Source organism: Harpia harpyja, chromosome 15 (genome assembly GCF_026419915.1).
Source record: "Harpia harpyja isolate bHarHar1 chromosome 15, bHarHar1 primary haplotype, whole genome shotgun sequence".
NCBI lineage: Eukaryota > Metazoa > Chordata > Aves > Accipitriformes > Accipitridae > Harpia > Harpia harpyja.
Genome location: NC_068954.1, coordinates 9121545 through 9142769, shown reverse-complemented (window position 1 = coordinate 9142769; position 21225 = coordinate 9121545).

Below are 21225 nucleotides of genomic sequence, written 5' to 3'. Positions count from 1 at the left end.
TTGAGTTGAATAACTGCCCCCCTTTCACCTTTGTTATTCCACTCATGGCTGTGTCACCTGGAGGGACTGGAAAACAGAATGGACCAAACCTACTGAAACAAGTGTGTTTCAGTCATTAAAAACAGCAGCCACATATTTGCCAAATACAAATGCTTGCAGCATGCAAGATAGAACCAGTCATTCATGCAGGGAAATGTGAGGCTAAATAATATAATTGCTGTATTATAAGATATAGGTCTTCACTGTGGCATGACAGCCTATGTGGAGTCTCAACCACACAGCAGGACTAATTAAGGCGGCAGATGAAGAGTAGTGCTAGCAAAAATTGCAATAAAGGCATCACTTTTTTTCCACCTTCCTTTTCTTATAGCCAATGGGAAGAGAAAAATTCACAGTGTGCTCCACATTAGCCCATACGTGCATGCTAAGAGAAAATTCACTCCCATTACTGCATGGCGGGTGTGCATCCATGGCTACAAGTTAGGATTTGAGTGCTCACCATTAATTATATAATTCTCATCCCACAGCTGTGTGGAGCTGTATAATCAAGATTTCAGCCATAAGGTGAAATTCACCCCTGTAGACAAAGCTGGAACGCAGATCATACAATACAAGCATCCTACTTACACCTTCAGAATTTACATTCAGTAAATGTATTATTAAAACTTCATTATGTGAGTATTCTGTAATCAGTGTAATTTGGCGGCTTGAATCTGCATTTTTTCTCTACTGAGCTCAACAAGTGGGAGATGTATGTGCAAATGAGGGAAAGTGTTTTCTCCCAAAAACAGTATAGCATTCATTTCACATAACTAAAGGTTTTTAAAAGTATCTAGGGTGGGATTTATTGCTTCACATCATCTAGACAGTAAACAGTAGGTAAAACCAATCTCTTCTTAAAAGTGCCTATTTCTCTTCAGTGGCTATTGATGGACCCTGAAGTGACCAGCTCGGAGGACATGTCTGGCACTGGAGATGACTGTAGTTGGTTGAGGTGACTATGAGTGTAAGGCTGTCTCTACAATCAGTAAAGACAAGAATCTTCAGATACTCCACCTCCCTATTTCAGACTCTTCTCAGGATGACATGAGAAAAATACCTCACAAGTACCCTATTTCTGTCCATTACTCATTGAAAGATCTTAGCTAAAAAGTCCATGGTAGACAGTAAGTTTTCACACAGAGTTCAATTCACTTGTTTAAACAAGCGTATCCAAAGATATCTGAATCCTTCAACAGTGTCTGAGACCTCTGCATGGAGCTGGCAGATAGGATACAGGACTTGTAGGAGACTCGTGCACATCTGGAACAGCAGCTGGAAATCAGGCAGAGGATCTTTGGATGTCTCAGTTGTCACTAGATGCCTCTGTTTAAGGAACAGGCCACCCAGGGAATTGGTTGAGTCACCAGCCCTGGAGGTGTTTAGATGTGGTGCTTAGGGACATGGTTTAGTGGTGGACTTGGCAGTGTTAGCTTTACGGTTGGACTCAATGATCTTAAAGGTCTTTTCCAACCTAATGATTCCATGATTCTATGATTCTAAGTTTATTGAGCTCTTAAAGTTAAAAGAGGTGAGTCTCCTCATATGTATACATGATATAAAGTGTCACTAACACTACGTTACATCCCCAAGTTTTATTTTATGCAAACATGCTCATTGATGGTATTTCAAAAGCACTCAGTTACAAATTCTTTCTTAAGGTAAAGTTCCTTTAGAGAAGGGCAACCTGAACCTTGCATACATGTTTATCAACGCAATGTTGCATCTTTATAACTAAGTATAACCCAGTAAAATATTACCAGCAGTATTACAAATGTGCTTTATTTTTCTGATGTTAACCTGCAAAAAGTACCACCATAAAGGCTAGGGCTCAGCAAATACAGCTATGTAGTGAACCTGTCCCATGAAAAGAGTCTGGAAAGTGAGGACCTTGTGCTTTGCTTATGTCCAGTACTGTCTAGGTTGTTTCTAGCTGTAGGAGTCAACATGCAGGTGGTTCCATGTGGATCAGTGAGACATGCAAAGCTGTGTGTGCTCCACCGTGCGTATCTCTTTTCCCAGTTGCCTACCTGCACACTGTTATTTCATGGTGCTGGGTTGCTTTCCACTTCCACCTTCTAGCAGAACTTTTTGCTAGGCTCTTTTTTTCCAGCTGGTCTCTGGATAGAGAAGAAGTTTTGAAACTACTGCGGCCATTAGAGGGTCTGTCACATAGCATCCAACTTTAGAATGAATTTCAAAGGACAGAATAAGATCTAGAAAACAGGATATATAGTGACAAGCCACAAAAGGTATTCTAAGAAGCAGAAGAAATACATAGGAAAAGGTATCGCTGAGTAGGTACAGTTCTGCTTAACTGAAGACAATGAAGCTGTATCAACTATCTTTCATTGAAGACCTTGACACCTGCAATTAATCTTCAGTTGTTCATTAGGTGGCTCTGAAATACAGGACTTAAAGTAAGCCTCTAACAACTATGGTCATAACAGGACAAAGACTCTTCCAAGTGCCTTTTGCTTTAATCTAGTCACTCCCACCTCACATTGATTGGTAGCTGAGGACTTTCAACAACCTAAACAATGAGTTCAAAAGCTTTAAAATGTTTCAGGTCTTTTTCAAGGTAAAATGTCTCATCTGTCTATTATTAAAAAAGAAAATTTTATCCGTTGGTGAGGTCAATCCCCTGACAACAGCTGGAACTCAGGAAGCAGTAAAAAAGACCTAAGTAAACAAGTAGAGCTAAACTGTAAATATAAGGTACGTTAGTACAAACAAATAAATGAGGCCAAAACATTTATCTCAAGAAAAGACAACTGAGTCACCCTAAGGAGCATATTTGGCCTGTTTCTTTTTGTTATGTTTCATTAAAATGTAAAATCTTTGTAAAAATGTAAAATATGAACGTAAAATGTTACATTTTATAAAAATGTAGAAAAATGGAGTGTATCCAGCTGGCTCAGACTTGACATACAACATAACTCATTAACACTCTCATAAACATTGCCTATCTTGTTTGAATCTTTGTTTATTTAGTTCATTATAATACTATACTAATGATTAATCTTAACAACTATTTAATAAATAGATACTGAAAAATGAGAGAACAGCATATTCTGATTAAATTGTGTTTTGTTCCATTAAATTCATGAACAGATATACGCAGTATACACATAACAAAGACATTACTTATTTACAAATAGCCTGAATACATTCATACTCAAAAATCTTTTTTTGGGAATCGGAAGATTTTTTTTTTTTCTCTAGCTGCCTGTGGTGCGTTGACCCCGGCTGGACACCAGGTGCCCACCAAAGCTGCTCCATCACTCCCCTCCTTAACTGGACAGGGCAGAGAACATATAACAAAAGGCTCGTGGGTCGAGATAAGGACAGGAAGAAATCATTCACCAATTACCATCATGGGCAAAACAGAGTCAATTTGGGGAAATTAATTTCATTTATTACCAATCAAATCAGAGTAGGATAATGAGAACATAAAAGCAAAATCTTAAAACACCTTCCCCTCACCCCTCCCTTCTTCCCAGGCTCAACTTTACTCCTGATTTTCTCTCCCTCCTCCCCCCTGAGCAGCACAGGGGGACAGGGAATGGGGGTTGGGGTCAGTTCCTCACCCCTTGTCTCTGCCGCTCCTTCCTCCTCAGGGGGAGGACTCCTCACCCATCCCCTGCTCCAGCGTGGGGTCCCTCCCATGGAAGACAGTCCTCCATGAACTTCTGCAATGTGCGTCCTTCCCACGGGAGACAGTCCTTCATGAACTGCTCCAGCGTGGGTCCCTCACGGAGCCACAGGTCCTGCCAGGAGCCTGCTCCAGCACGGGCTTCCCACGGGGTCACAGCCTCCTTCGGGCATCCCCGTGCTCCAGTGCAGGGTCCTCCCCGGGCTGCAGGTGGATATCTGCTCCACCGTGGACCTCCCTGGGCTGCAGGGGGACAGCCTGCCTCACCATGGTCTTCCCCACGGGCTGCAGGGGAATCTCGGCTCCAGCGCCTGGAGCATCTCCTCCCCTCCTTCTGCACTGACCTGGGGGTCTGCAGGGCTGTTTCTCTCACTTGTTCTCACTCCTCTCTCCCAGCTGCAATTGCAGTTGTGCAGGTTGTTTCCCCTTTTTAAACATATTATCCCAGAGGCACCACCACCGTCGCTGATGGGCTCGGCCTTGGCCCATCTCAGGTCTGTCTTGTAGCCAACTGGCATTGGCTGTGTCGGACACAGGGGAAGCTTCTAGCACCTTCTTGCAGCAGCCACCTCTATAGCTCCCCACTACCAAAACTTTGCCACACAAACCCAATATATTGCCAGATTAGTATTCCTTTGGCTTCATGGAAATGGAGCAATCATGGGCTAATTTTAAGTTAATATTTATATAAATGTCAGTTTATGTGTCTCAGGAATATGTTTCCTGAACTAAGATGAAGATGACTGTCATCTCTATGTAGAGATCAGCACAACCTATGGAGCTAGGGAGCCTCTCTATTAACAATTGTATTTCCAAAAGCACTGTAATATTCCCAGATTACTCTTTCCTTTTATTTGATTGTTAAAAAAATTCTTACCAATAATCCTTTACCTTTGGTCAAAGTGCGTATTTCTAATCCTAGGAAAAATTAATTTGTGGAAATATTCAGCATGTTTGTGTGTACAATGGTATCATACAGACCAGTAAGATGGTCTGAAGGAGGCTGGTAAATGTGAGGAAGATCCAGGTACATTTCAGATAAAGAGACTAGAGATTTGGTGTCCCAGCAATGTCACCACTTTTAAGCCAGGATCAAAACATAGCAGAAAGGTAAAAAGTTCAGGGTACATTAGTCTGAGAAAATGCCTTATGCTTACCAGGGAAATCCCAGGTTTCCTCACTGTCAGGTACAGAGGGTCTTAAATCACTATAAAGTCATGTAACATCATTCAGGTTGTATTCATGATTCATTTTAACACATTCACACTCCACCTATTTCACACAGTTACTAGAAAGTTAACTTACAAGTTCTAATGAGTTTCCTGGAAAATGTTGTGTGATAGAAAATATCTCCAAGCACCAGCACTGTATAAGCATAGTTACCAAGACTGTTTTGGTGAGAATGATGACCCAATTAGAACTTTGCCTGAGGAAAGAGACAAAGCCTGTAAAAGTTTAGGTTCTTTGTTAGCACGCTTTTATCGAGAGAAAAGCAGAAGCTGAAATACTAGTGCTCAAACTTGCAGCAATTTGAACTCCATAGTAGCAAAGGTAAGCCAATGAAATCCAATGGGACAAAGCATTTTCATACTTCACTAAAGGAGGAGAATTTTTCTTTAACACGATGATTCTGTGCCACTAAAGAGTTTTTGTGCCAAAACAGAATCTCAGCTTTGCTCAGCAGTGTAGCTCCAGTGGAGGAGTTCCAGAAAGCTTTCAGGAATCAGACATAACACATTCAAGCCAAAACTATGGCAGTAAGAGTTCCTCAAAACCACTGAGGTGCATCTCTGTCAGTTGCCTGAAACTTGAGTCTAGGGAGCAAGGAAGGAAGAGCAACAGTGGCAATTTCTGTTTGCCAGTGCTACCAGCAATGTTCCTCTTGCTGTGCTGCTTGCAAACGAGGAAGAGCCATTGTGCCCAGGATTGTAGATGAAAGTTTCAGAAGCCTGAGTTTGGGATCAAGAGGAAGGCTGGAAGGTAGACAGCAGGGTTCGTCCTGGTTTGGGCCCCCCAGTTCAAGAAGACTGTTAAGAAACTGGAGAGCGTCTATGCAGGGCTGACAAGTAGTCATGACATTACGGCACCTACAAGAAGAGGTTGGTGGAAGTGGGCTTGTTAAGCCTTGTGAGGAGGAGGGCAAGGCTAGTAATTGTATTGCCCCCTGCATCCATTTCTGATTCCTGAATAAGATCTTAAGAAGGTTACAGAAGAAAGGAGCACCCACAGAACATTAACCAGATATTACCCTGGGCTCACAGCCCATTGCCTAAGCTAATTTTTGATCAAAATTTTCAAATTAATATTTTTAAGAAGTAGTACTTAAAGCCATATTTTTAAGAAGCAAAAAGGTGGTCTTTCTGGATGCCATTTGTCATTATCTTCCTTTGCTGATGGACTGTGAGTAATTCCTGGGCTTCTGAACATCAGGACCCTATGGATTTATACACTTTGAGCTTTGAAAAAGATGTTTTACAAAGTTTCCAGAAGATACTTGCATTCACTAAAATATCTGGGAGGGGGTTGCTCCTCACATTAAGTACCTTCTCTAAGCATATGTTTATTCTGCCTCGCTTTTCCCTTGCAGATTATCTATTTGCTAGCTACAAACTAAAAAATCATCACTGTTTTGTGTTTGGGTTTTTTGTTGGTTTATCACAGCAGAGGCAGGCAGCGTGATAAGCACAGGGCAGACATTCTACTCAAGAATTATGTTGATTCAAGTAGCTTCAGCAACCCAGGATATGACAATTCCCAGTATTCCATTTTATTACATAATGAAGAGTCAATATTTGAGACACACTCAAAATTTTCAGATGTTACCTGTTAACAGCAGTGACAAAGCAAAGATACTGTCTGCAAGACAAATACAAAAGTGTCCCACTTTCTCTCTTCAACCAGTTTAAAACTCAACAGTGCAGCTGACTGATCACCAGCATTTGTGGATGTCTGTGGCACATTTTTGTAAAGAAACATCAGTGTGAATGTGTGCTTCAGATTCATCAAAAAACTGTGATATCTGAGTATCTAATTTAAAACCCAAGTGCCAGCCTCTGGTGAATGTGAGTTTAGGAATCTTCATTAACTTTTAACAAACATTTGAAGAAATACGTGGCTGGTGAGAAAGAGGAAATTTGATGTACTCTTTTAGACAAAATACATGAGATGACATCTTTTATTGTGGTGTACAATGTTCAAAGCTCCATTTCCATTATAGGTCTTCTCTTTAAGTATATTATGATCCAACTGTGAATTGATACAATGAAACAATGGCATTACATTCTTATTCTTTCATTTACAGTTCCAAATACAGAGAATACTTCAAGGATATGACTTGTAAAACTATTCATCCTCCTTTCAAACCCCAAAATCTTTCCTGTTAGGACTCACAATGAAAGGGAAAAAGACCATCTTCCATCTAAAGAAGTCAAAGTTTTGCCAACTAAATTTCCAAAGTTCTACTGTCAATAGCAGCCTGAAATACTGGTTGGCTGAGATTCCTCTGCCCAAAGAGTACTACATTCTTTATTAGACTTTGCTCAGCCATTGACTACAACAACAAAAAAATCTTACTCCCCAGAACAAAGGAGAGAGTGAGTTTTAGTAAAACATCCATTAAGGCTCTTAAAAAGAAGGCAGCCAATGGAAAAAAAAAGAAGCAGGTGCAATGCTGGTCCTCAGGAGACTGAGCAGATAAACCCACAGAAGTAGCTAATGCGCATTTGGTGAAGGGTCTGTCTGTGAAAGACGGGTGAGAAAAGCAAAGTGATTTGTAGCAGGCCATCATCAGGAGAATTTGAGCATTATATGTTAAAGGGAGAAGAAACAGTCTTGCTTAGCCTTTTTCTCTTGTTTCCAGCAAGATAAAAATTAGACCAGTGAACAAACCTTACCAGTCACTAAGAGCAGGAATCACTTTGTCTGAATTTATCTACCTGGAAGTTAAATGACCAATTTAAACCAGTTATTTCCTTCCCAGGTCAATAGGGCAGGATAGGCAGTACCAGAGAGTTACTCTTTTGTCCTTGACAAAGTGCTAAGGTAGGATAAATCTCCTGGAGAACTATGTCTTCCCCCTTTAAGCAAATAGAGCCCAGAAGAGTAGTTTAGACTACACCCTTTTAGATGGTTCATATTAACTTGAGAACACAAGAACAAGACCAGCAGGTCAGACAGTGACCAGTATCTGGTCTTCAAATTGACCAACAGCAGATGGCAAAGAAGCCACAAAACACATGTAATAACACCTACCCAAAATTCTCCTGGCCTCCAGTGATTTGCAGCTCAGGGAATTCCTGAGTCAGAGACAGTGTTTTTGCATTTAATAGCTCACAATGTATTTCTTTTCTGTGAAGCTGGGTATGACAAACACTGCTGTGGGTTCACACAAGGGAAAGCACCACTTCCTCCTAGGTATTATCAGGAAAGATAGCCACCAGATATGTCTTGTTTACTTCTTTCCTTCCTGTGATATAAACACTTACAAGCTTGTGTTTAGCCTGCCTGCAACCCACTCCTTTTCACTGATCTAAAGGCATGTCATTCAGTAATGTAAAAATACAAATAATTTATTTTTACTTTTTTCCTGATGAGACAAAACTGCACTCCATCTCATTTTCTCATTTAGAATATTCTTTCTCATCCTTCTGGACTGGATGCCTCAATCTCTGAATGAGCACCTAACCTCTGTCATGTTTTCTTTTCTACAAATCACTTGGGTCTCTATTCGTATCTTCCACTATCAAAATAATCTTAAATGGAATTTAAGCACATTAGTCGTAGAGAGCAGTTCTGCTCACTTACTGTCAGAGACAACCTGGCTCTAGTGATACTTACCATCTGCATTAGATTATATGTTTCACAAGACATCTAAACCTCAACTCCTTTCCCCAGTTTGAGCTATAGTGATGCCTATATTGTAATGCAACTCACTAGCAGCTGTAAACACCTAAACACTACCTAATCCTGCACAAATTATCCTTAAAACACATACAAAGCACTGAGTTCAACTCAAAATCAGCCAAGCAAAGAATCTTCCATATAATTTTCCGGTGATTAAAGAATTCAACAACATGTGAGAGCTAAACTCTAGCCCTTTCTCAGCCTCTGCAGGCTCTTATCTCCCAAAAGAATAACTTAATCTCAAACACAGGTTTACCTTCTTGCTGCAAATGCATCATGGGAAACAAATGAATGTGAGAAAAAGAAGCAGCAATGGGGATCATGATTCTGTAAAGCAGAGGAAAGGGGGCTTAGATTAAACTTGTTATTTCTGGTATAACAACATTTAACTTGGGCAACTACAGAAGGTAGTCTGAATATGATTTATCAATCCTGCCGTGTTATTTAAAGGTAATATGCTATCATTCAAAGCACAGAGAAACTTAATCTTTCCCCAGAACCCCCAAAATTGTACCCGTTCAGAAGCAAAGATGTTCCTTGTCTTCTTTGCCCTCTGATATACTGTATATCGGTGTTCAAGTATGTACATTAGTAAAAGAACACTGCATTAACAGTACATCAATGATACAAAGCCAAGTACCCCCCAAATTTGAAACTATTTCTAAGGCTGCTAATCAAACTTAATTCTGATTTTTGTGTCTTTGATGTTGATTTATTTATCACAGACTCATTTCCAGTCTTATTCAGTGTGTATGGTAGATGGAAATCAAAGCAAGAATGGATGGTGAAAGAAACCATTGGTTGAAGAACAACTCCAGTAGAATTAGTGGACATAGCTTCTTCCAGGGAGGCCTCAATCACCTGATAAAATCCTGGCTCAAGATTATAAAATACCTTGTGTGCTATTACACATCTAATGTTCCATGCACATCTCTGATATATCCCAAATAAAAACCAGATGATATTATGTATACCACCTTGTCAGAGGGCAAATCCGAATTTCGTGGGTGGATGGTCTAAAGGTCAAACATACAGATTTTCTCCAAGACATCAGTTTTTCCTATCAAGAAGGAAATAATATTGTGCAGAAATAATTTTCAAATGTACTGGGAGTTCTGAATATAGCTTCAAGACCTTGACATAAACAAAAGTTCAAGGTGTTATAATGTGTCTTAAATGAGAAACTTAGAAATATTACAGCTTTCCAAGAAAAGTAGTGTGAAAAGAGGAAGCTGGGGAGATTTAAATATCAAAATAGAGAGAGAGAACTGCCAGCACCAGCCAATAAGGTCTGACTATATACAGCATCCTGGAGTGTTTATCTATCTAGAGCTTTTTATTTGTCCATATTCCATAGAGAAGGCTGTATGTGTATGATGGGAATTCAGCTTATTGACTATGGTAAATAGTTGATGAAGCACTTGAAGAGTGGTGTCTTACTATCACTCAGAACACATTGTAGGAAACCACTTGTAAAATCTTTGTCTATTATTTGTATATTTAGATCAGTGGATTCATTGACTTTAAAACTATTTTAATGAATCCTTCTAATGTTCATGTTTTCCTGGTTGCCAAGAAATTCTGTGAAGGAAGTCTATCAAATACTGTGCATCTACTCTCTAAGTAAAGCAAAGAAGGGTCCTCTGCTAGTGACTGGACAGCTGCAGGATTGTTTTTCTTTGCAGCCAGAAGCATTCTGAGTTTGCTTCCTTATTCCTTCCTTGATAAATAATCAAATAAATTATGTATGTATTTAGTTGACAAATGTCTCTGTATAGAGAGACAGATATATAGACAGCTAGACATATATAGATCCCTCTATGTAAAAGACAGTACCAAGTAAACCTTCCTCTGGCAGACAGTAATATAAGTTTGTCAAAACTGATTTTCCCAGTCCTTGGAGTCTTGTTTAGGTGATGATACTCTGTGATCATTTCCTAGTTCGTCTCCCACAGTTATCTATGTCTTGCCTTGAACTTCTGCTCCACCTGTTATGTTGTACCCTCACATTGTCCCTAGATTTGTAGTTAGAGCAATTATTTCAGGAGTAGGATGTTTCACTGTCATGTGTGAGATAGGTGTTTTCTTCTGTTAGAACAGAATAAGGCTGTTACAAGCTACTGCAATTCCACAACATAAAGTCAGTTGCTCTTCTATTCCTTTGTTTTGCATATAATTTTATGTCACTTTTCTCACTGGAATTCCTAACAATGCAGTAAGCAACATGTCTACGCATATTTTTTCTGTCTTTTCATCTTCCCCCAAAGGAGAAGTGTGCGAAGTAGTTTGTTTTGGTAAGGTTTTTCTAAAAGTTTTGAAAATACTTATGTTGCTTTGCTCTATCTTATAGCAGATACTGATGAGTTTGTGGTCCCTAGTTCCTGGGGAAGGGCTTTTGTCCATTTGTGTGCTTCCTTGTTTGTTTCACTCCCCAGAATTAGAAGGCTGAATTTAAACGTTATTACAAAGTCATCTGTTGTGCTAGAGGAGCAAATCTCATGTAGAATGGTTCCCATTCACAACTTCAAAGTAGTCTTAAAATATGCACCGAACCAACCAAAGGTGAGAACCGAAACATGCTTTTAACTTGAGCTGAATGGCACATACATTTGTGAGGAGGACAGCCCATGTTGATGAGAACATGGACTGCAGCACTGGTAACTGTGCGGTCTCTTAAATGTTGGAGGCTCTGTGCCCAGTTATATCACATTACTATGGTCAAGATGAAAAGTAAATAAAGATGTGAACAGCTGATAACAGGTACCACAGATGAACAGACACTGGAGTTACCTAGCAACTGGAGAGAGTTTTGCTTGCGCTAGGCTAGGTCTTAGCTAGAGCACTCAGAGATTATGGGGCAAATTGACAAGTTGATGAATTGCTGATAAGTATCTGCAAACAAAAATCTGAAAAAAGGCAAAGGAGCTGCAAACTTTCCTGAATGCTTTCTTCTTTCTAGTAGCATCACTGCCATCTTACTTGAGTTTTTAATATTTATTACTTGCAGATGTCTTTTCAGCATGAGACTATTTTGGAGGTAGGAACATTGCTACAGTGAAGGACAAGTAGTTGCATTCATCAGCTGCATATTAATACATATCTTTGGACAGTTCATTTAACACCTACATACTTGTCTAGGGGCTAATGGGGAGAATAGATCATTATAGCTCTTCTAGATTAGTCGGATTAGTATCCAGCTTTGCCAAACTGAGGTTATACCCTGGGCCACATCCGCACCTGCATTGTAAGCCACTGCTTTTGATTTCCTCTTTTCTCCCAGGGGAATAGGCCTGGAAGGGATCTAGATAATTGCATCCTGCCAGTCTTATCTTGTAACCTCATCACATAATCCTGTTATCAAGTTCCCTCTGAAAATGGTTTCTCGCTTCAACTACTTTTATGAGATGGCTGCTCAGGCATCACATTGGTGGTTGGGAACACTTTAATATCCAACCTAATTTGCTTATGGCAAGTTTATACATTTTTGTTGTTGTGGCAATATCAGTTTATATAGACATTTCACCTCTTAATGTCTACCATAACCCTGTGTTTAACAATCAATGCCTTTATCTTTGTTTTCGATTTGAACACATGCCTTCTTTTGACAGGCCAACTGTTCACTGCTGTTCCTCGGTCATCACTCAGCCATTTCTCCTCTCCTTCATAAGTTCCTTGTGTCTGAGCCCATGAGACATTTCCTTGGTTCATTGGCACAGCCCTTCTCAAATTTCCCAGTGTTCCTTTCCCATCTAATACCTTCATCCCTCAAAAAGGAGTCACCAACTTCTGTTGACTGCCAGTGCCCTACCATTCTCCTCCAAGTCACGCAATAAGGCATAAGTGCCAACATCTGTTCAGATAAACAAGTACTTGTAAGTGAGCAGGATTAGGGCCTTTATTGGTTTCATTTAGTAGGATCCTGCAGAAGGCATAACCTTTTGGCAGTCTACCACATACCAAAATTCTGTAGGGAGTGAAATTTTGGTGAAATTGTACTCTTCATGCAGTGAGTTTAACAGGTTGAATACCTATATCCAGAGCAAAATGTTCCATTTAAGAGTCTCTTAATAAATAGTTCAAGCACCATAGACCGTACTGAGTTTTGCTGACACCGATGTAAATCTGCTAATTGCCCTAAAGCCATCAGGCCTATGTTATTTCATTGCCGTTGCTGAAAAATGATGTAACTATAGATAAACAAGACTTTCAATGTAAGAGCAGATTCAGGATTTCTCTGCTATGATCTTCTCTGATTCATGATAAAAAAAGAACAATTGTAATATACTAGATGATAAGCTTTCCCCTGCACTGATGATAAACCTGGAACTAAAATTTGCTGTGCCCAAAGACTTCACACTGAGGAAGCACAGGTTCAAAATCAGAATATGATGGGTCCACTGTACACAACCAACATCTGGGACTCCTCCACAAGCACAAATAGTGGAAGGAGACCTTTTCATCAATGTGGAACTTGCAATTATCTAAACTTTGTCTTTTTTTACACCAGCAGGTGGCCCTAGCTCCAATCTTTTCTAGTGCACTAGGAGACTAATGCACTGAATGGAAGAAGGGAGGCAAGCTGCTAATCAGAGCAGCCCCTCAAGGCGTCTGCCACCTGCTGCTTCCTCCAAGGAGCTCTTCTGATTAGTTCTCTACTAATGTATTCTCCTCCTGCATAAGCATTATGACTGAACTTAATGGGACAACTTTCCACGGCCATGGCAGGGAGCATTTGGCCAAGAACTACTACGTTGAGTTCTGTTGTGGGCGTCATATTAGCACATGCTGACTACCCTAAGCTGATTACCTAGATTTGGGTTGGTCTGGAGCAAGTTTTTTTTAACCTCATTGACCTAAAACCCACTCATGTCATGGTAATGGGTCTGCTGGGCTTGCTCCTGTTGCTGCGAGGCTTGCTGGTAGTCCTTTCCTTGAATACACTGAGGTGTTCCATAGTAACCAGGTCTGCACTGTGGATATAAAATTACCTGTTTACTATACTTACCTATTTATTAATCAAGTTAGTCCACCTCTGCATGCTTAGCATGGCAGAAAATTTTTAAATTATAATAGCAGATGCATGTTGAGCAACTATTAGTTAGACTGCATTTTTTAAGCAACAGGAAGGAAAAGTTTTACTCTTTGTATTTTTTTTTCCAGACTATAATGGCATATTTATAGGCCAGTACTGAAAGCAAAGTGTAAATGGGAAGATATGCTGTCGGAATATTTCTCTGTCTAAATAACATTATTGGGAGCCAGAGGAGTAATAACGTAGGAAATCAATTGGGAAATTTTGTAAAAAGTGATTCTCATAAAAATTCTTCAGAAAATGTATGAGCCTACTGTATTCCTCTCCTTTACAAGCATTCAGACTCAACAGTTATCACATTTTCAGCTGAGGGAGTTTGGCAATTCACTTGGAGAGAAAACAGTCATTTAAAAAATAAAATAAAATAGATCAGTACCAACTAACCATGTACAGAGACAGGGGTAGCTCTCCCTCTTGCATAGTGCCAGGCACTTGTGCCTCATGCTATTAACAAGGAAATCAAAAATTTAACAGCAAGAAAGTGTAAGCTAAAATGAGAACTAGTGGAACCAAAGTCACACCTGATGAAAACAAAACATTATTCTGTTAGATATGACAGAGCAACACACATAATTGCCCAGTCTCACTTTAGGCCTCAAATAAGCAAAGAAAAATGCAGGACTACAATTAGCAGCGTTCAACACTGTCTGTAATGAAGACCATTTTATCATACAGGAACACTTCCTATCTTTCCTGCATTTGCATCTCCCCCATACCCCTTACCACTCTAACAGTTGACATTAACTGCAGAAGAGTCTTATTCTCTGACTTGCTCACTTTGTTTGGCACGATAACAAACGATAATCCAATAAAGCCAAGGCTATCCACCACCCAAGTGAAAAAAAAAAAAAAGGAGGGGTGGGGGAGGGCTTCCTGGTGGGAGTAGGGGCTAGGCATAAAAAAGAGCACAACAATAAGAATGGTTGCACAACTGCAAAGCAACATATGCTGACAGGGAAGGAGAAGTGGAAAAGAAGAAAAGAAAACAGATAAACATGAAGATGTAAAGTCAAGTCAGTTCTGGCATTTGTCACCTTCTGACACCCTGCTGAGAGCTGATTCTTAGTAACCTCTTACCTCTAGATGCCTCTACAGCTAATACCAGATTACAGCAGCTCTGCCAGCATCCAGCCTATATTGATTTTGTATTAATGAATTTGGCTCAAGCTAGAATATGTTTTAATATGGCACAACTTGTGTCAGATCTTCCCTTCATGTGACATAAAATGGCTTCTCAGCAAGTGTCTATTGGAACAGAAACTAGATTTTTGAAGAAACATTGAGGATTTTTTTCATGCAGGTGTCTTCTATATCAAAGGCCCAGTTGTCAAAAGAAATAACCAAAGCTAAGACTTTTTTTTTTTTTTAATTAACTCTTCCTTTTGCTCTGGGGAAAAAAAAGGCACGGGGAGGGGGGGCGAACTTTAAAACTTAACTTTCATTCATAAATGTAAGACGAAAAACAGTTCAAACAAATATATGGACATGTCCCGCCATACACTACAGTACACAAACATGCTGTCAACTCTTTCACGATATTTAGTATTTTCCTATTTTTCTTATGAACCTCAGCACCAGTATGAGGAAACATGTGAAAATGTCACAATTCATTTTCATACATTGTCAAATGTTCCAAGCCTTAATCTTGCCACATAAAGCTAAAAAAAAAAAACAGTAGGACACAACACATATCTTTTACAATCTTTTTTTTTTAATCTTACAGTTCTTTAAAACTCACCTCACAACTACAGGGTTTGGGCTTCTGGTTTGATCTGTTTTGCTGGTGGACAACCTTGAAATGATGACATTTCAGACAGAAATCAAACTTCTCAATTGCATTATTTCTACAGGTCATAACATAATCCATTAGAGGATCCAATAAATGGTAGATATCCTATTTGTCTCTTCACACAGGGGGATTTTCACCAAAGATGAAAATCATGATGATTTAGGCCAGTTAACTTTAGTCATCTTTTTAACATGACCATGAGGAACATAGAAGAATTGGAATCGTGAACACCATGTAGAGATCTGAGGACAAAGCTTAATGGTTCAGCCACGATGGGGAACACGAAGGAGGAAAAGTCCCCTTTGTATTTTCCTCTTTCTCCTAATCACCATCCTGGCCCACTTCTTACACGAGACATGGCTCTCAGGTGGAGCAGCGGCATTGGGATGATGCAGCTGTGTACACCTGGGATGGCTGCTTTGGTTCCTCTCCTTTCTGTTTCATTGCTGTTCTGCAGACACCAGATGTGTTTCTGTTTCCACGGGAGGAGGGTAATCACCAGCAGCTGTTTCAAGCACAAGGAGACAGAGGTTTGTCCATAGGCATTACAATAACTTGTTGGATGTACATTTTTTTTTCTGCAGAAACAGAGCAGCCAGAGTGGAGAATAAACTTAACGTTCCTATAATGAGCAACAGACTTTTTAAAGCAGAAGCGTAAGTGCTGTGTGTCACACATTCTCAAGGAGCAAATTCTTTCCTTCAGGCTGTGTCAAGAATAATGCATCTCAGCTGATAGGAGTCCCCTCATGATACTCATGTAAAACAAAAAGAAATAGATCTCAGCAGCAAAACTCAGAGTGTTTGCAGCCTGAACTTCAAGCAAGAACAAAGGAATAAGGCTGCAGTTTGACTAAAATTTTTTAACCGGCCTTCCTTTCCCTAGTTTAATTTCACTACATTTTGGAGCCACTTTCACCGTGGTTCTCTCACCCATTGTAGGCAGGAGTTAAATTTTTCGATCTTGGCTTAGCTAAATGGATCTTCTCCAAGGAGAGAGTTGGTTTCTACTCAAGTTTGTTTCAGAAACTTCTCCAACTTTTATTTTCAAGACTCCCATAATATTTTCAATTACTCCTAGTCAAAAGGAACACGAGACCCAGGGTCTTAGGTAGAAATCCAGCTGGCTCAGTCAGAACCCCTGTGTTCAGTGGGAGAGCCTGTGAGATTTTTTTCTTCAATCACTTAGGCTCTTTTGAAGAACATATTCAAAATCTAAAACCTGAGCCTATTTCCAAATATCTCATTGATATGAAGGAAGTCTTACTGGGGTAATACTGGAAATATCTCTTAGAAGTCATCACCATCTATTCCAGCTGAATGAACAGTCCTGAACAGACAGATGGAAGATAAAGTAGAAGAACACATAAAACTTTCAGTATCTCTATTATTACTATTTTTTTTTTCTTGTCTGTTGGAGAAAACAGAGTAAGATAGGAGAAACTTTGAAGTAAGATGAGAAATAAGGTCCTCTCCTAGCCTTTGGCCAAAAGCAAGTCTTTAAAGTCAGTTCATAATTGCACCGGCAAACAGTGGAGACTCTTGTATATGTCAATACCAATGAGCGATTGTCAATATCTCTGATCAGCAACATTTTGCATCATTTGTAACTTGTATACTGAGTCTAAAGGGAGACTTCTAAGTAAATCATTATAGCACATTGTAAATGCAGGAACCAGTTTCTCTTAAAACGCTTTAGTAACACTTCATTAATTATATTGAACCTGCAGCCTGAAATTCTTCTTGCTTATATTCATCACTTACCACGACCAGTTGTCTATATATTGTCTAAGACACTACTATATCAAGCTGAATAGGCAAATTATACCCCATGGATCTCAGTAGAGGGATAGAGAGCCACAGTTCTCACTGGTGTCAGCAGTTCAGACACAGCTGAATGTGACATCTGACAGAAAGAGAAACAAAGCAAGGCATGTTAGCAAATACTTTGGTTAATAAAGGTAGCCAGTTTTTCTTTTCAAGCCTTTCCCACAGGCTGAGTCAAAATCTCCTGTATTTGCTATTCACAATTATTCACCAAGCAATCCTTTGTCTTGACCTTAGTTGCACTCGGTTTTTGTGAGCTGAGCTGCTTTGTTCAGATGGCGATGGTAGATCGCATGGCTCTGTACTTTTGTTTTCTTTGATGAGAATCAAGTTACTGATCTTCTGTTACTCAGGCTTATAGTATGCTGTTTGCTTCTGCTGAAGATGCTTGGAAAGCACTTAAAAATACAAATGAGCAGATTGAAAGATTTTGCTCTGAAGGAAAATAGCCGCCCAAAAGTCACAGAAAGCAGCTCTTTGCTTACAGAGAATTATTTTGACAAACACTTGCAGATAAGTTAGACCTCTTGTATGGATCCTGCGTCTACCTCGCTTTCTTTTCTGCAGCTGGCTGAGCAAAGTGGATCTGTTAATGTGAAAGAATTAGGGAAGTAAGACAGCAGACCAGTGTTGCAATTTTCTACCAGAATCTGCCATGTCTCCCAGCAGCAATTTTGTCCTGGGTGTTCGAGGTGGTTTCTAACTGGACCCAGCCCCTCTTCCCCTTTTCTCTCAGCTTGAGTATCCATCCATGGTAAGCCAGCCAGCTCCCTCCGGATCTGAGCCTGAGCAGGAGCAGTCCACCCAGCAGCATGCTGGGAACAGTCAGAGGACCTTACCTGTCACATGAGAACATCACAGCATCAGTGTCTCCTCAGGCCTGGACTCACTGCATCTCAAACTAGGCAGCAGGAAAAGATTCTGGACTGAAACCGCAGGAAATGCAGGAGGACTCTAACCAGATACGGAGCTTCAGCCACAAGAAACAGCTTCCAGGATCACAGTCTAATTATCTGAAATGAAGTGACAGAACACATTATCATTTTCATTACACAGGCCTCATATATTATTCTTCATACAGTAGTATGAGTAGAGCTTTCAAACCACTTTTAATCTCCATTCTTCTTTCTTCATCATCACGTTTGCCTGTGTTTTCCTAATACCTGCACCACCATTAGTCACAACTGGCAGGAGCCCATAGAGAGCTTTAGAGAACATTATTTTTTGCCCTCTGTGCATACATTAGTGTTGCCCTTTAAAGATGCAGCCCTTTGTCCCTTTAATGAAGAATAAAACTCATTTTCAAGCATCCCAATAAGATTATCTCAAATAATAACAATCCAATTAGCTCAGGCAGTTTGAAGTCTCACTTAGACTCCCAGGTGGTATCCCCCATCATTAAATATACTGCTTTAAAATACTTTCAAATACCTGTCTGGTATCTAGAGCCAAAGATGCGTCTAAGAATGCAAGTAATATCCAGCCCCTAATATCAACCACATTTAAAGGAGGAAATAGGGATAAGGAATATTCACATGTGGCACATTTTGCCTCACTGCTTGTGAGCACCTCAGCCTGGGCAGTTCACTCAGGTCCCCTCTGTCACCTTAACAAAAGATTTTGAGCCTGCCTGCACTAAGTTAGGAATATTGAAGCAAAGCATGTTCAGTTTGTTAGTGAATTACTGAACCCTTTCATCCTTCAGGTCTCGCCATCCTCTTGCCACTGTCAGTATCTTGTCTTCCTTTACTTCTTAATGCGGGGCTTCTGTTGAGATGAGCTGTAATTACTTAGGCAACTGCCCTATCCTGCTATGGCCTTCAGGCATTTTTCCTGGTTACCACAGATACCTCCTTTAGTTCCGACTGCTAACTTCCCTTTAGAAACTGTTTTCTCTAGCTGGCTTTAAATATAACTAACTTCTCTCATGCTCTAAATACTCAAAAACTGCTGTTCTTACCTCCAGCTTCCAACTTTATTTTCCTTTACACTTCTGTATCCTCTTGTGGAATTTTACTGGTTCCAAAAATCATGAATTTCAATTTACCATATTTTTAAGCTCTCTTTTAAGCCCACTCACCTTAGTAAAAAAAGCATAAGTATTAGACCATGTTATCACCCACTTGTAAGAGAGGATTGAGGGAAGAATTAGTTGAACTGGAAGTCAGGCTCTTAATACATGTCAAAAAAGCTCAAACTTCTCCTGTCTCACAGCCTTAGGCAAAAGGAGATTTAAAGAGGGCACAGAAAGCACGAACCTGTTTTGTCTTGCATGTCTCTTGTTCAGGTCAGCTGTGTAGTCTGAAAGTGTGTTCAGTGCCAAGAGAACAGTCAAAACATGAAGAAGCCTCTATGACGATATTATTTTCCAGTGTTGGTATTCCCATCATTTGTAAGGCAGTCAAGTCCAAAGATATATGGAAAAATCCTAACAACAGACCTCTAATTTCCCACAGCTTAGCCCTTGATTAATTAGAAATACCTTCTGCAACCCAGAAAGGATAAATTTAAAAAAAAAGGTCTTAATAAAGTATATATGAAATAATTTCTCAAAATTGACTGCTGCATTTTCATTCTCATTTGAAAAAAAAAATGATCTAGAGATGAAACATGGATTATTTCAGTCAAAATCATTAAAGAACAGAAAAGTTACCAGCAAATTAAAAAAAAAAAAAAAAAAAAAAAAGAAAAAGAGGATGTTAGGAACCTCTAAAAAAAAGAACAGTGTTGTGTGTGATACTGTAAAAACTGCACAAAAATACCAGGGCCTAGACCCACACTTACTCCCTTGGAGGTGGAGAAAAATAATGAAGAAAAAGTGTTCAGATTCAGCAAGATTCAGATGGTTTGGATGATTGGACCTGTGGGGGACAAAAGCAATTCACTGTGAAATAATTATTCTTGAGCCAAGGGAAAAGTCTGTAGGATATTGGGAGAAATGGCTCAATTGTTCAGTTCAGTGACAAAAATGGTATTTGGGGCTAATGGAGAAAAGGAAGCCTCCAACATCACAGCCATATAAAAAGTTAAATACTCTACTTGGGTTTATTACCAAAGAAAAATACAGAACAAAAGTGCTGATAAAGCCAGTGCTGGTCAGCCCCAACTTGAAATACTGTATTCAGTCCCCATTGAAGATGGAAATAGTATTACCATAGGAAGAATGCAGGAAAAGTTGGTATCTGGTCTAAAATATCTGAGTTATCTGCATGGTTGGGAGGCAGCAGTAAGAAAATGGAAAGTTTGAGGTAATACGGCAGATGACAAAATTTGAAAGAGTGACATGTTATAGAAAGTCACATTATGCATGGTCATATTATGCATGCAGGAGAGAATGCTGCACTAAAATGCCAATGAAAGTTGTACACTCATATCGGGAAGAAAATAGTCCTTTTCTACTTTTCTGTCTGCATGGTTTTATTCTCAGCCAACTCCAAAACTATGAATTAACTTTCAGGGCTTAAATATACAGTTTCCAATCAGTTACAGTTAAAAACCAAACAAACACAAACCCCTCATAACTTAATATCTTCTTGAATCTGTTTAATTGGCTATATATTGGCAATGAACTAGAGCTTCATTATAGCTATATTGTCTAAAATCATCCGATCTCTGCTGAAGTCAATGGGATGATGTCCTTTATGATTCCCACTGCAGAGGTGTCTCCCTTTCTCTCTGTTCTATGGCTGTTTGCAATGCCGGCATGCCAAAGTACACGTGGCGTAACCTTCTGAGACATGGCCAAGGGTGGATTGTTTTATGCTCACAGCATGTTTGACACAGTGGTGGCTGCTGCCTTGCTCCTGCTGTTTCTGCTTACTGTGATCCCACTGCATCCACCCCTTGCACCTGATGAAATTTGCTTTGATTCGGTCATTTGTCTTCGGTCTCACAAACCAATCCATTGTGGAACATTACTTTG